General features: G+C 33.0%; 1 protein-coding gene across 2 annotated transcripts in view; it reads right to left on the reverse strand.

Moving 5' to 3' along the window:
* The window catches only part of LOC132906495 (lateral signaling target protein 2 homolog), a 143,029-nt gene that overhangs the window by 36,592 nt on the left and 88,009 nt on the right, over positions 1 to 18,428 (reverse strand). The window lies entirely within an intron of this gene.

Below are 18,428 nucleotides of genomic sequence, written 5' to 3' on the forward strand. Positions count from 1 at the left end.
TATATGGACAATAATCGCTTTTACTTCTTTGAAATCCTAATTTTCTCATATACTCGTCGAAACATTCATACCAAGCTCTTGAACTTTCACGCAATCCATACAATGCTTTTGATAATTTACATATTTTCCCGTTTTTATCCTCGTAGCCTATAGGTTGTTTTACAAATACTTCCGAGTTTATAGTTCCGTTTAGGAACGCTGTTTCTACATCCATTTGCATGATCGTCAAACCATATTGACAACGATAGGATAGTAATAACTTCAATGTTTGCATTTTTGCCACCAGAGAGTATAAATCTTCTAGTATTTCCTTTTGTTGGAAGCCTGGAACAACTATCCATTGCTTCTTTCCATGAAACGCTCTTATCTCCGCTTAAAGTTTCTTCATAGGTTTCGGGACTGTCTACGCTCACTACATTCACATAAATGAAATATGATCTCGTTTGGCCATATCTTTGAAGTTTCTTTCTTTCACGCCCTGACCTTCTCAAATTTCTTCCTGCCTCCTCAAGTTCTCTTTCTCTTTCTGATCCCTTGTTTAAATTTCTCTCCTCTTTTATTCTAACCTGCTCGACATCTTCTTCGTTTGTTTCATTTTCATGAACTTCCTTTGAATCCTCTTCTGTTTCATTGTCTGGTCCATCTTCTCCTTGAAATCCTACTAAATTATCATCTTCACCTACAAATTCTACGTGTCTTGCGATTGTAATTTTATTATTAACTAAGATCCTATATCCATTGTTTTCATAACCTACCAGTATCCCAGTGTCTGTTTTTTTGTCCCATTTCGAATTTCTTTTAATTTCCGGTATTCTTACGAAAACTCTACTTCCGTACAATTTTAAATTATTTATATTCGGTTTCCTTTTAAAAAATATCTCAAATCGTGTTTTATGTGTTCGTAATGGTTATATTTTTTAAGTGCGCCGCGGCTGTAACTATTTTCGGCCAATATTTAATATTCAGCTTTGAATCTTATAATAAGCATCTAGCGGAATTCATGATTGTTCTATTATAACGCTCAACTGTTTCATTTAACTCGTGAACATAAGGTGGACATGGTTCTACGACAATTCCCTTTTCCCTAGTTAAATTATACATGTTTTTGTTTATATACTCTTTTCCATTATCGCATCTCAATCTCTTTATCTTTTTACCAGTGAGATTTTCAACTTTATTTATATAATCAAGGAAACAATTGTAAACTTCATCTTTTGATTTCAAAGTATAAATCAATGCACATTTACTATAGTCCTCTATAAATGTTAAGAAATATTTAGATCCATCAAACCCGGTATTTTTATGAGGTCCATTTAAATGAGGTATGTATTAATTCTAAAATCTCGCGTGCTCTATTATGGTTATTTTGGAATGATAAATTATAATTTTTACTTGCTCAAAATTTTCTGGCATTCCCTCAACTAGTTTTTTTCTACACATTGTATCTAAATAATTAAAGTTTACATGCCCCAAGATCCTATGAAATTTTTCCTTATTTGTCATTCTTCCTACATTTTTAGCGTGAGATTCTTGCCTTTCAATGTAACTACTTATTTTATATAAACCATGGTCTTTGAATGCGATCCCTATCAACTTTCCCTATTTGTTATATATCTTTGAAGTATTTCCTGCTGAGACTACCTTATTTTCATTCGTTAATCTCGCATAGCTAACCAAGTTATTATCCATTTCTTTCACATAAAACATGTTAGACATTATGATTTTAATCCTCCTTTTGTTTACTTCAAAGTAAGTTAAAATTTTTCCGACTTTTGTTCCTTTTAGAATTCTACCGTCTCCTAACTTTACATTTATCGGATTTTTTAAATTTTCCTATTCAACAAAATAAGAGTCGTCATTTACAATGTGATCTGAACATCCACTATCTAATATCCAATCTATTTTTCGCGTATCGCTAGTATATACCGTAATTTCATTCTTACTATTTTCTCGCTCTACTCTCGCTAGGAAAGATCCAATTTTATGGTTGTCGTAGCCTTCGTTGTGTGAATAATTTGCGTCGTGTTGACTTGCCCCATTGTAGCGTTGTAGCCAGCCTCTGCCTTGTCCTCGTTGACCATGTCCTCGTTCTCTTCGGCCAAAACTTCGTCCACCGCGACCCCTGTTCTGCTGCGGTTGAAACGCACCTCCTTGCCGTTGCGCTCCTCCGTTGTTTCCGCCATTGTTTCCGCTTCTGCACGTGTTTGTACAATTTCTTGCTACGTGGCCGTACTTTCCACAGCCATAGCACTTTATGTCCTTTTTTTCAGCTGTGAATACATTTGACCTCGTCCTATCATTATCCTTCTTGCTACGCGTTTCCCACATTGTAATTTTATTTTTTAAAAATTCACACGTTCGATCACTTTCTTTCACTGAGTCGATTAAGTCACCAATATAGCTCAATGATTCTGGTAGTGCTTTCAGCATGTAGTCGAGTTTTTCACGTTCACTTATGTTTGCACCAGCACTCTTTAATTCATTTATCGTTTTTTCAAATTCCGTGAAAAATGAATTTGATTCTTCAAAGTCTTTCAGCCTCATCATGTCTAGTCTACTTCTTATGCAGATTTGCAATGCTGTTGATTCCTTCATATACATCTCATCAAATTTTTTCATTATTTTTAAAGCAGTGTTCTGATCACCAACAAATTCTAATTGTTCATTCGTTATACTACTATAGATGTAGTTCATAGCCCATTGATTCTTTTCATCCCAGTTATCTTGCGCGTCCGTATTCATTTTCTCTCGTGTAGCCGGTTCATAACATTTTTTACACTTCAAGTACATTAATATTCTTTTTTTCCACATTTTGTAATCGCGTCCATCGAATATTTGAACCTTAATTTCTTCGTCCCTTGGCATCTTGATTCGTTTTTGTATTTTAATTTTTTTTTAGATCAACTTTTACACATTCACTCCCGGTTACACGTGGTTCCTTACCCTTAACTCTCAGCAACCACTATCTGCTACCATGTTAAGAATTGTGGATCTTTGGTGCCGAAATAATGTTGAAGGAACATTGACTATACACTGGGATGTAATATTTAATTAATATTATATTTATTACAAGAAGGATCTCTCACATATTCATCGATACATACTTGGACGCGTCTCCTCACTTTCTCTACACTCGACTGCTAACCGACTCTTCTGGATGCTTCTTAACAATTGCCAATCGTCTGATTACTGATACTCACATACAAGTAACTCTAACACGCATTTAACCCAGTCCAGCACGAAAGATTATACATATCTCAACAGATGTATAGTTAACAATTACATTAATGCAGTCTAATCATCTAAAATTCTTTTTGAAGTCCTTTGGTGATCTGGACTGGACTAACAACCCATCATACTGTGGGATATTGCAAAGACATTGTGAGATGCGAGAAGTTCAGCAGGCGATGACGGGTTGACGACCATGTACAGTCCTTATGAGACACGTAGACTTAGGCCAAAAAGGATATGCTTGTGTGTGTGTGTATTTGCGTGTATGCTTGCAGCGAGTGACTGCGTAAAGACATGAGTCTTAGCCAAAGAATGTAAGCGAACGGAACATCGAATGTAAGCGAATGTCTCTTTTTACCTAGCAATAAAATAATAGTTCTACTTCCCGTAATAGTCATCCGCTCTACCATCCCTACATATGTGTATTTTTTTATAACAAAATATAATGTATTTCTAACATTAAAATTGATTTCATATTCATTTTCTAATATTTATGATAGTATTTCGAGATATTAATATTTGGAAAAAGATATCAATTACTGCAATTCATCATGGGAAAGTAACTACGCTCGAGTTCCATTACTCATCATAAATTAGTTCTATCGATAAAATATTTATTCTATGTTATATTAGATTTTGTTTGTTTAAATTTAATGCATAATTCGGAAGAAGGGATTAAACAGATTACGTAAAAGGTTCTTAAACATACTTGCATTATATTTCACAAGTAATTGCTATTTATGGTATCCGGTGCAGATGTACAACTGATAGTAAAGAAGTAGTGAGAATTGAAATTTATTAATTTGAAGATATTCCGAAACCTTGTAGTATACCTTATTTTAATATGATTGTATTTGTATACATATGCGCGCGGTAGTAAAGATTGTTATGGAAGTATGTATAGCGTGCAAGTTAGTATTATCTATTCGTAAAATATGTATTCTTTGTAGGAAATATTATATCTTATCGTTAGTTATGATTTAATATCTAATTTGTTAAAGGGAATAAGGTACAGTACGTAAAAGATTGTTAACAACATTTAACTGCATTTTATTTCATACTCAAATAATTTCATTAATTATGTTTCTAGAACCAGAAGATTGTATAAGTTATGGCAATAAATTGAAATTCACAAAGACAAAAATACAACTTTTAAATCTCTTTGTCGGATTTATACACGAGAGTAGAGATATCTTTCAAATATCCTTCAATAAAAATATATTGAACGTTGTTAGTTATTGAAATGTTCACGAATGTGGTAGGTCTCATGGGAGTTAAGCTCGTATCTGAGCGCAAATAATCATATTTGAATATTAAACTCATCACCAAAGGAACCAAACCGTGCGACTTACCAACCGTAACCTGCCTGATCGGATAACGAGTCCCGTTGCCTTTGATTTGATTGCATTTGCTACTTCAAATCCGTGAAGAGTTAAATTCTATTCATAGTCACTCGATAGTTACATTTTGCATTGGAACTGATTTTATGTGAAGTAATTAAATGACGAAATTAAGTGCGGTATTTAAAATTAAAAAATAACATTAAATAGAAATAAAATACCATTTGAAAGATTTTAAGGATTTAGTTAATATTAGATAAAATAAAATAAATCGTTGATTTAATTGTTACTAATTGATAATATAATTGTGAGAAATTAATAGTAGAATTGATTTTAATTAATGATATAATTTTATAAATTAATAATAATAATTGTTTCAAGTTAATATCAAATTGTTATGAATCAATGAAATAATTGTTATAAATTAATAGTATATAATAATCGCATGTAATTACCGATATAATTGTTTTAAATTAATGATGTACTGTTATCAATTAACAGTAGAATTGTTTTAAATCGCTAGCATAAATGTTATATTAATGGTATATTTTCTTTCGATATGCATTGTGCATAGATTCGAGTATACGTGAACTCGCGCGCGAACTAAGTACTCCTTATACAGAGTGTTCGCCTACTACTTCAACATAATTCAAGGGGAGATTCTTGACGCCGAAGTAAGATGAAAATCAAGAATAAAAAGATTGCGCTTTCGACTTAATTTTTTGTTATTGACAATTAAAAATCGACCAAAAAATCCCTGCACGCGAGCAAACCTCCTTACACGAATGAAGGGAGATCAGCCTGAGCAGCGGGGCTCATAGTGATCCTCAATCCGAACGACACATGAACGGCAGCTTACCTCGTACAAGTCGTAGAGAAGAAGAACATTTAGAGACGTAAACAACCCCACGCGACGTTTTGCAAAAGAAATGTTAAATTGAACGTTAAACCTGCTTACTCGTGGAAATTTCTGAGTAGAGAGGATTTAATGTTTCCTCTAATCCTTTGTCTCCGTGAATGTCCACAGTAAAATCATACACGCACCGCGATTGTCCCGATAGCGAGTGTCCACAAAAAATACAACAAATTACAATAGATGTTCGATAAGTCCTTGTAAACAGAGCTTGACTCTTCTCTTAAAATTTTTCCGTATTGTGTTTTCATGTGTGCCCAGTAGTAAAAGCCGAGAGGATTTAAATCTGGGGACCGAGCAGGCTAAAGGACAAGTCCTCTTCAACCGATCCACCTTTAATGTATCGGTATCCCGCAATCGTAGGTCTATTTTGCAAAATATCTTTGCGATGGAATAGTCCTATCCGGCGTATAAACTTCGCGATTTCACGCTATCGCCGACTGTCATACCGTAGCAAAAGTGTACAGTTTGTAAGAAATGTGGTTAATAAAAACGCGCACAATACAGGCACTACGCGCACTACACACACAGTCATACTTCAACTTAATATTTTCAGTTCTCTAAAAATTCCTCTTCGACCGTCGGAATGATTCTGTTCTTTCAGAACTGTTCTAGTGAAGCCTCTTGCTTCAAAATGGCTAAAACACGGCAATGCAGTGATGGAGAGTTCATTCAGAAGGAAAAATGAATGATACTCATTGCCAATGCTTTCACGTTGTTTGTATAACTCGGAATTATCCAGCAACAGTGATAATATTTGAGAAGTCCCTTTTGAAAGCAAGGGTATAGTATCGAGGAAGCGAATAAGCAAATAACCAGATGTGTTTAAAAAAAACGCAAACCTATATTGTATAATCTCCAAACTTTACATAGCTACAGATTTATTTATATTTCATATTTACGAAATGGTCATTGGAAAAATGGACTTTCTCTTTACCAGACGGGTTTCGGAAATATATCATTCCTTCAGGCCTTAAATAATAGTCGATAAAACAATAAAAATATTGGGATATTGTCCTCAATTTCTAATGATCGTAACATGAATGCTGTAAGAAAACTCTAATATAGAAAAGAAGTACAACTATCGTATTTATTATTTATTTTGTAGTAAACATTTTGACTATATTCGTGGGATAATATAAAATATTAATTTAACATTTTGCAGGAAATGTTGAAAACCCGACTATAAATTTTTCGGTAAATATTCACTTTTCATCACAAAATGTCAAATTAATATTTTATATTATTCCACGAATATGGTTGCAATCTTTGCTTCAGAATAGATAATAAATGTGATAGTTGTGCTTCTTTTCTTAAAGTTTTCTTAGAGTATTTTTCTAATCTTTATCTTTTCACGCTTAAAACACTTAACAAGGTTGAAACTTAACGATTTCTGTCTTTATAACGATGTCATGAGAAACGATTTTTTCGCTGTAACAAGTCAAATCTAATAATTTGTTATTTTTTGTTGTAAATTTGCGTCTTTAATAATTTATTTCAGTAGTTATTTTTATAATTTTTAGTATTTTTTAGAAGCTAAATCTGCACTTCTGTGATTCTTGACTTAGGACTGCGTTAATTTGTATTAAATGTCAGTATATGAGAAAAATAATTATGCTATAACAATCAAACATCAAACTGACTAGTGGTTAAGAATAATCACCCATAACAAAGTAAAAAGAATTTATATAGTATGTATTTCAATTCATAATAATTACAAATTTTTCAGAATTCTTTTTTATAACATTTTTAATCTTTTGGACTCGTCATAATATTCTGTAACGATTTATGAATTTTCTTAACTTACTTTTTTAAGCGTTAAATTATTTTTATTGTGTACATGATACCACAGATACATAATACATTTTCCAGACTAGAAATTTTCTTTCAGCACATACTAAAACATTTTATTCGTCGTTCAGATAGTGAATTGTATCCAAACGAAATATTTCTTTGAATAAGTTACAACGTTTCACGTAATCCACATGCAACGTATGTTTCCAAAACCCTGAAATCGAGAAAAAAGGAGATAGAGGGAACCGTCAATTTGCAAACGAAATTATAAATCAGTCGTGCTATGCGTGTAGCTACAATCCTGTCGGCGCTCGAATCGTACAATCGATATTCGACGAATAGAATTATAAAGTTAACGTACCTACGCATTTGGATCGGTCGTAAATTTCCAATCGATGAACCAGAATCTGGAAATCCACACGATGAACCGACACGAGAGCAGAATCAAGCCTGGCTGCTTGTCAATTTGAACGTGCACAGAGTATCTGATATGCGTCGTTTGTTTTGTCGAAATTACAAAGAATCGATTCGAACGCGTTTTAGCAAAATAGTAGGAAAATCACAAGGTCGATTTACATTACTCCGCGATTCATTTTGAGAATAAATTTTGTAATTCTCTTTCAATTTAATATGTAAAGTATTTGAAAATATCAGGTGTAGAATTATTCAGACAATACATTCGCATAATGTCCTCATAACCGTCGATTGTTAATTTTTTCATCAAATATTCTGAAAAGAACATCCGCTTGTATATACAATTTGGCAAAAAGTACAATATTTTATAATGTGTGATTATTATGGTCTTCAACCGTATAGATCGTTAATCGACAATTAAAACTTCGATCCACATTCAAGCACTATAATATTCGATTAGTATTTACATATATGTGTGCGTGATTAGAGTTTATATTAGTGCTAATGAATTTCGATGAAGCAATTATGAGTTTACTTTACAAAATCGATATATCATTTCCGTAATGAGAATTTGAAAACTATGAAATTTGTGGTATTATACACAGTATTACTTAAAAGAATTCGGACACTTATTTATTTTCGATAATATTTATTTGAGTCATAAAATGAAGGATAAATTAATTTGCAATGATTTTATTTTCTATAATCATTATGGCTACGTGTAGTGTTATTGTCTTTAATTTGACTGCAGTGCTGTCAATCATATCATTGAGTTATCAATGATTACAACAGTTTCAATTAAATTACTGAATTTTCGAGTATTTAATTTTATGTAATATTTTACATTTTATACACTAAAATATAATTTACCAAGTAAGATGCAAAATATAAATTAAAATTCAAAATAAATAAATTATTAGTATAGGTATATTCTTTGACCGAACAATAGGTATTAAGGGTTAATTAATAACATGTTAGGAAGTATTACGTATGAGATGCAAAGGTAATTACATATTCGTCGTATTAGCGCACAGAAATTGTCTATCTATCAGCGACGTACATCTTAGTAGTAAGATGTCTTTCAACTCAAGTAACCGATTTCTCTGTGTACAGTAATTTTCCGACCATTTACGATGCATGCACGTGTACAAGGGCGCACAGATAATCGTCTGGCTGTATCTTGAAGTACCTTAATCCTAGTCAAATTACCACATGGATATTCTTGCAACGAACGCCTCGTCTCTAAGTATAATTTCATTTCCGAATACTGCTGTGGTTTACATAAACGAATAACATATATTTCGCTCGTTTGTCGAAGAAGTAGAATTCACTTAGCATAATTTCGATGACCGTGTCTGATATTTCGCGATTGGACGTTCCGACAGGTGCTTTTTACTTTTCAGACCGATTTTCGTAGATGCCATTTCATATTCTCGAATATTAATTGTTACAATTATTTTTCTTAAGCAAACTTATGGAAAGAACATTTTATTTTTCATAGAAATGCGCAATTCAAATAATTATATGTAAAAATAATTTAATTATATGCAAAATAAACGTTTAAACCGCTACTTAGAAAATACAGTGACTTATTATGAACTAACAATTGAAATAAATTATTTTAGTAACTTTAGCTTTTTCACCGTATTTCCATTCGTTTAAACTACGAAAGACTTTTTGCACGTGCATCGTTTACCATTCCAACTACTCAATTATTAATAGAACCGTGCAAACTTCGCGATAATGAAACTACGTACACCAACATCTAAATGCGCATACCACCAACACATTTCGAGCGTTTGTACCAGCTGAATTCACTTTCAATCGCACCTCGGACCATATGATGCATCGATTCGCCTTCGAGCATCGACATTTCGGAAAATGAACATTCCTGAGCACGATATTCGTATTCAATGTTATCTCCAATGAATTCTAAGAGATCACTATTCGAACACGACTGTATCGTTGTACATATGTAATTTGTTTCGCAGATTTATTTCGCACAATAAGCTGGGGATTAATTGTTTAATCAAAGATCCATTATTTCACGTAAATGCCTTGAAATTAAAACGAAATTCTTGGATCAAATTTTTACCATTAAATTAAATTGCGTTTATGCACAATTTTATAACATTCATTTTATAAATGGATTTTCGATGCTCTTTGCTTCTAATTTTTAATAATACTTTATTTATATATTTTCTACACGATTTTGCAATTTAACATTTTAAAGAAAATGCAGGATTGTGAATTTCTAAGATATTTTCTATGACTAGATTTAATGGAATTAATTTCAATTTGACGTTCTTGCATATCCTACTGTTCTAACTTTACCTGTTAGCAAACTTTGTACCATTCATACGTTTAATAGGATTAAAATTATAACTAGATGTGATTAAGCTCATTAAAAAACGTTTGAATGAATCGTGAATAAGATATAATTTAAGGAATATATTTAGAACAATATTTTCTTCGGAACAGGGCGACGAAGATTATTCATCCGGCATATCCGTACTAAATAGTTTAAATTATCGTCACAATAGAGTTGCTCTGCAAACTTGGAACATTTCTCCACTACATACGTGTGTGAAACGTGAATTTTTAATCCACGTCAAATTACGAACTTTCCAAGATCGACTTCAATAGACAAACTATCTCACTAAAGTGACTTAAATTATTATTTATTGATCTCTGGTACGTCTAAGTTGACTTGTCTAGATAGAATTGCGGATTATTTTAAAATTCAGACATGTATAACCTGAAGGCACATATTCTTTAATGTTATGAAACATATTATTTTATAAAATTTGTTGCCTTCTAAATATAATTATATTGATTTATGCTTGAAACTTCTATCATTAACAAGAAAACATCGTTTAAGATTGACGACAAAATAAGCGTAGAATAACGCAAATAAATAAGAACTCAATTTCCATCAAACCAAAGTTAAAACTACTAAAAAAAATATATATATATATAAATTTTAAAATACAAAATTTTTACTATTCTGTATAAAGAAATGGGAAATTGTTTTATTTGAAAATAAAAACACAGTACTCTAAATTTGTCCGACAAAACACGGTTCTATCGATTCTTAATATCACGGAGCAGTGAGCAAGGGTACAATTTCTTATTGGTTAGTTACATTCACGAAAAATTCGTTGGCTAACCACCCATGCGTAACTGTAAGTACAAATATATGGCTTGGAAAATGAAACATTGAAAACTCCATCTATGACGCAGTTTGTCTATTGACAAAAGATCAATACACGTTCTTCCAATATGATCTACAATCTAGAAAAAATTCTATAAAATGTTTATCATCTACGTTATTTTATCCTATAGCATTTATTTTTTTAAACACATATTTTAAAAAGATATAACTTCTTCAAAAAGAACAATCTACACCTGATAATGAAAACTATGAACTACTATTATTAATAATATATGTATAATACAAACTATGTACGTAATCCATTTAATTTTAACTGCATGAAATTAATACCTTGAAAATCAGATAATAAATTTGGCCAGGAGAAAAATATATTACATACTTTTCGTATAACATACTTTATATGTAACATACTTTTTCTACTGGCTACATTCACTAGATATTTTAACTATCAGATACGAAACACAGATTAAAAGAATTTTATCGCGGAACAACCTCAAACCACTGAAACTCGTGGTTTCTGCTTTGGATCCCCGAATCTAGTGTCAATGCCAGGCATATATTAGCGTAACGTTATCTAATTATAAGTTTATTCTGGGGTTACCTAGGCTTGTCATATTTAGTGAACCCTTTGGCATTCGACACGGTATAACTATTTTACGATATATGGTCAGACGAGAAAACTCAACGTGAAAGACGTCAATGAAGATTTATACACTAAATACACGTACGAGAGAAAAACAACTGACAAATAATTCGCTTCAATTAAATGTGATATCTTTGTCACTTAAATATTCTTCAAAAATGTTTATTGTCCAATATACTTACAATTAATTAGTGCATTAAAACAATGATACCAAATTAAAGTAACAATATTTACTATGAAATTAACATTGAAAGAGTTTGTGGATGGTAAATTGTACCTTTGTTGTAACTTTGTATTGTACCTTTTGTTTGTACCTTTATACGTGTAATGTGCAACGTTCGACTAAGATTACGTAACTATTGTAAGAAAGGCGTTATTATAATTCTCTATTTGACTTTGTGCCAGCTTCAGATATGTATCACTACAAATTATCAAAAGATTAAATAATATGCTTAAGTATCTACTGCTCGATTGACAAATTCGAAATCAGAGTAAGATAGCTTTGGATTTAACAGAATTTTCAAATGTAATTCAGATCGAAACGTGGTTAAAGACTAAGCAACACCGTCGCAGAGATTTTCAAATCAGCTAATCGGTATGCTATTACCTCTTTAAAATCGCTATTTCTTATATACGTCTATGAATTTCATAAATCTGTTACATAATACATGGTAGTAGTGTTACGCCACGAGGCTCAGTAAGGATCATATTTCCAACTGTCGCTCGCGGTCCTCCAGTGTCGCAGACATATCCTCTTATCTGCCGACGAAAAACATACAACGTATCGACGAACACATAGTTGTCTGGTACCGTCCATTTCGGACCGTTATTTCATCTCACAAAGGAATCGGGCTACGTGATCATCGGCGCGAGCGGTGGCGTGATCCTAGCGTAGTTGAGGGTTGTTTCCCCGAAAGACAAAGAATCGGTGTAAGATCATCAGTCTCAATCGAACACTCTATCTGAACATTCGCATTTAAAAAGTCTCATACGAATATTCATACTACAAACATCGAGAAATATCAGAAGTCGAGTCGAATCACTAACTGTATTTATCACGAAATAAGTTATGACGCTTTTATAATCATCTAATTTGTTGTTAACAATACATGCTATATTAACCTGTTAACACAGTGTTGAATTCATTGAACCACCCCTGTTATCTTAATCGAAACGGGGAACGGCTATTTTGTGGCGTCGGTTACACGAACCGTAGCGAGAATTTACGCCTCTCGCTGACGCGTTTTCCTCGCGAACGCGTCTCTCCGCGAACGGTCGTAACAAATAGATTTATATAAAGTTAACATTTTCTCACAAATTTTGTAGACACTAAAATGCAATGTATTTTAGGATACTTTATTAATTTTTAGTAATGCTCAATGTACATAATTTCATGTTGTAATTATCTATAATTGAGTATTTCGAATTCTATAAATTTTAATGCATATAGAATTCAATCCAACTGCAACAATATTAATGCCGTCGATAGAACGTCCTACCGTACGGAAATTAGTGGTATTCCTGTTTCCAAGTGGTCTCATCTTGGCATGGCCAGTATTGAATTCATGACGGCCATCAGTATCGAGTCTTACGACTCTATTGTTACCCATGTCAAGGGTTACAGGTCGCCGATATCAGCTTCAATGACACCAATAGCATCAGTATCGACTCGTATAAGACGGATGTCATCGGTGACACAAATTATAGCTTTACAGTTGATGATCTTAATCTCAAGGCTGACCGTTGGTTGCTTTTATAACTCTGCTGTTTTCGATATAATATTATACATGATCTTAACGACATCAACGACCTTCTCAGACGTTGAACTAATCTTTATCGATTGAAAAGACCTTCGAATGAACGATGTGACATTTAATATGCAGTTGACATTTAATATTAAAACTGACGATATTTTTTCTTCTTACTAAAAATCGGTAACCAAGTATTCTTTATTTTAATTATTTCATAAATATGTCTTGCTCTCTTCGAGTTCTATCGCGAATGAACTGGATGAAATGGCGATTCAAGGAGAAGACGGTGCGAGTTTCTGCTATCTAGGAAACATGCATAAAATTTAATTAACGAACGACATGGTGGTCTCGCTCCCAACGACAAGTTCAATCTGTATAATCGCGAAATTCTAATCCTCGTGACAGCACTGAGCGCAGCAGAAACTGAACTTCGCATATTCAAGCTGGTAACGAAAATTGACAGGGTGTGAGTGACAAGCCATTATCGAGCTAACGCCGTGGGGTACGATCGACGGTTTATCGATCAAAATATTTCGATAGTCGAACCCCCCGAAAGATAGACGTCCATTTTAATTCGGGAAGTCGAGCTCTTATATACTTTTGGCACTTGTATGTACTTTTGCCGCTTTATTTTAATCAAAATTTAATAGTACGACGCTTATTTGCGTTTATGCTGGATAATATGCATATGAATTTGTAGCGGTATAAATATATTTTCATTATGTTCATTGTAAAATTAGCATATTTAATAAATTTTATATAGCCGACAATATTCTGTTTATAATATTAGTTATCATTCTCTATTAATTTAATACGTAACAGATGGATCACTGTTCTTAGTAAAATTTTCATTTAAAAAATACAAATTTTTCGTATTATTAATCATTTTATATCAGGCTACTACATTCTATACTATATTATAATCATATTTATAGGTGTAATTTATTATCTGCAAGATTTTTACTTTGTGTTTCTCTTTCGTTCGATCATTAATTTTGATTAACAGCAAACAATGCATCACGATTCGATCAGTCCAATGATTATTCAACTTCATAAATGAATGCAACAGTGTATGTTGGAATTACGTTCCGATCGTAGACATGGATGATTGATTCTGGGTATAGCGTTATCAATAGGAAGCACAATTACCTCGTATGACATTATTGTAATGTTCACGTGAATATGATCCTTTGCTTTTATCTAATCTCAAATCATAATTTGTCAGCGGTATAATCCTCAGAATCATAAACTGCAAGTGAAATATCACGTGAATGCAACGTTGATCCTTAATTGGTTAATAAACTTTCTTATTAGAATTTATACTTTTCCATTTTACCAAACAAATGAAAAATATATTAAAAGTGGTCCTAATTCGATGATCAAAGACATTGTGCGTTAGTAGAAATATTAAAAAGTGTAATTATTTATTTAGAAATAAAACATTTAAGAATTGCAATCCTTATGATATCCTTGCAATTTATTGAAAACTTGTAATGAGAATAATGAATAAGATAATGATGCTCAAATCAAAACCGTTGATGCTCAAATCAGCTTCCGTTTACTTTTCCGGGTCTCTTCGAACTCTCTAGCTCCCTATCACTCGCGTTTCCCCTCGAAGCCAAGCTCCGTGAAGTAGCTGAAACGCTCCAAGAAATTGCAAATTACATTGCTTTATCGTTCTAGGTCAGTAGTTTTATTTCAAACGATAAAGCACGGCGGCGTTCGGGGAGCAAGGCAAGATCTAATTTTTCTTGTACAAGAGAAAACCCATGATTTCGTCGAGAGAAGGTTTAATTTTTTGATTCCATGGAGAAACGGCAGGAAACGTGCCCTCTTTTCCAGTCTTTGTTGAAATAGCAGAACAAAGCTTTGATTTCGTAGAGTCAATAATAAGAGATGATACGCTTTTCTTCCGTTTCGAGTAGTGATCGATCGCAGGTAAACCCCGATTAGATTCCGTGACTGTTCCAATTGTACGTATACGACATTCAAGAACTTCGAAACTTTATTCACATTGAACAATAGAAAAATTCTTCCTTTCCTTTAAAAATTTCTTTTCGTCTTTCATGTACACTTGAAAGGTATGTATATTATTGAAAATGATTTACGCAACTTAGTGCTGCCATTGCTGATGTAAATTTGCAATGGTACTTCTTAGAATTCAATTAGAATGAAATCGTAAAAATAACCACGAGCTATGAGATTTATTCACGCTTCCCCTCTAAAGTCTTGGACACCTATTTGCATCGGTTTTCTCGAAATTATTCCCCTCCGGGACAATCGAATTAGGCTCGTAATTAGGAAAGAGCCAGTGTCGCATGATTATTCGATATACGTCTGATTTAGTTAATGCACCTCGATTTTGCTTTGCTTCCTATTTCGGTTCCCTTAACTACTACTTCACGCTATCGTTTTTGGGAAAGAAGCCTGACATTTTTAGAAGGATTCGCAATTAGCCTCAAGTTCGATAATATTCAGTTGCAAAGTTATGCAGAACCTGTAACAATTAAGACAACCGCAACTCTTTCACAATCGTTAGACCGCGAATATTTATGCAGCTTCATATTTTTACAAATGGTAAAATGCTATACAAGGTACTATACTTTGGATAGTTTATATATCTTCGCGAAACTGAACGAACTTTTAAACGAGGCGGATTCCAACTTCTAGGAACTGAGAAGAAAGAAGATCCAACAACAGAAACGGTTACTGCGAATCGAATCTGAAAATAGCTCAGCGCAACAATTTCGATTGCGAAACGAACAGCGACTCCTGAGAAAAAAGAGCCGGATCTACTGATCGTTTGCGCCATTTATCTCGTCGATTTCGCGCGATCGTTTAAAATATTACTGACGCACTCGTTAGCGTTTTCTATTTATCGCGTAACAAATGGCATCGAACATTTCAGCCAGTGGTCTTTCCATGTCCTCTCTTGCCCGCTCTGTTTTCGTCGTGGTTACATAAATTTCCAGGTTTATTCGAATCCATTTTTCGAACGAACAATCAAATCACGGGTGCAATTAGCGAAATGGAGTTCCCGTTGGCTGCTGGAGATCGTTATAAACATGTGTAATCGCGCGATTCAATTTCTGTTTTAAAACAGCGAATTGAATAATGCCGCTGTATGCGTGTGTGTAAATTTGATGGGCATCTCTGAACGGAATTTATTCCCCTGGGAAGTAACGAAATATGCAGTGGTGGATTATCGTAAGATAATACTTAAAATGAAGAATATAACAAACATTTGAAATCGATACTTATATAGATCGCATTAAGAAGAGAGAACGATACTCATAAGCTATGATTCTGGATATAAAATTATGAAAAGAAGATCATGCTTCGAACTATTTACTCATCACTAATTTGCACACTGTGGTCAAATTCGAACAGTGTTATTACCAGACTGCGGATATTTATGCAAATTTATATCTTTATGAATACAACTAAAAGAGTAGAACCTAATTAGGGACTTGTTTTATTTACTAAATATTATAATAACTACTATATTTTGTATATTTTTAAGTATTAAGTACATTTAGTGAATATTTGCAGCAATAAATACATAAAAATTATTAATGTTAGTATATAAAATGTGTTAAATACGCAAACTGAAAATATTGCATAATGTTCGATATGATTTATAATATAAGGTATACTTTGTGTTATAATAATAGCAGTTAAGGAAGAAACGAAATCAAAGCAGGAAATTAGAAAGACGAAGAGTAAAGGGTAAAGAGTAACCATGTATTCGGGGTTGTTTTTGCACAGAAAATTCGTTTTACGAATTGGACGAATCTAGTCACGGCTTAATTCGCCTGCGTGTATTACGGGTTTCACGATGTGATTGAAAATTACCGGGATTTGCTGGAATTTTTTTGTTATCGTTTCTTTTTCAACGTTCATACCGTTTCCATTGAAAGCCCACAACGGTGTTTTCCAATTGCGACCAACTTCGATCGTGATTGAATTTAAAATGGAGTCTCGAGAGTAAAGGTAATGGTAATCCTGGTGTTTTCGATTGAAATACAGTCTGGATTAATATCTTGCGGCAAAATCATTTTATATCCTTCCGTTTCGATATCATTCTATTAAAGTTAATCTTGATCTTTTCAGAAACCTCAAATGCACAGAAATTTCATATCGTTTAGTAACTAACAATTCACATACATTTTTCTCATAAACTAGCTCTTTGATAGATATCCAAGCAGCATCTTGCTTGTTGCATAGCCAAGTTATGTAAATTTATTGAAACATACATTTCTGAATTTGCGTCTATATTACAAAAATCTTATTAATTAAATAATTAATTCTATGCAACCTAAAATTTCTATAAAAATATAGAAAATATTCAAAAATATACTTGTCCTAATATTTAGTATGTAAATCGATTTTCTGCTTATGTTACATTTCTTAAATTAATAATCTTAGAGATATAAATTTACACTAATATCCACGGTCTAATTTAAAAATCAAAATACTTAAGTACCACTTACTATATCGTAATTCTACAATCGAGAACTATCGTTTTAAAAGACTCGAGTTCACTTAGAAATAAATATTGCATTAAAAATGCTTATTTAGGACTCCATTCGCTCTTACAGTTAGAAAAATAATTTCGTAAAATTGAATAGAAAATTGCAATTTCCAAGATTCCATTTGTCGGGAAAACGAATATGTCTGAGATCTCGGAACACAGAATAAAAATAAAAATATCCTCGATCGTTCCTGATGAACGTTCCTCGCTCTTGTGATCGCGTTTGCTGGCCGAGTAATTGTTCGACATGACGAGGAAATAGTATTATAGGTGCGTTGCAATTCACCTCGTTAAATCGAGAAAACCACTTCAGATTGCTCGGCTCGATTCGCGTTTTTCTAGCAGCGTTCAAGGCAAGTGGATGCTTTAATCTCAGGAGCTACGCTCTCGTTCTTCTCGGAATTTATTTTTTGCCAAGGTGATTCAATCACCGATATGATTAGCGAGTTGAAACTTCGACCGTCGCGTCACCTTAATTCAGCTATGAAGGATGGTTAATTGGATAGTTGGTCGCTTGATCTTTTTTCGCTTTCCATAATTTACTGTTTATCCTTGTTAATAGTAATAATGAACGCAATTGTTATTTTTATTAACCTAATATTTTCAGAGGAATATTCGAATACAGGTATATGG

This window comes from Bombus pascuorum, chromosome 1, assembly GCF_905332965.1.
Source record: "Bombus pascuorum chromosome 1, iyBomPasc1.1, whole genome shotgun sequence".
In the NCBI taxonomy this organism is placed as follows: domain Eukaryota; kingdom Metazoa; phylum Arthropoda; class Insecta; order Hymenoptera; family Apidae; genus Bombus; species Bombus pascuorum.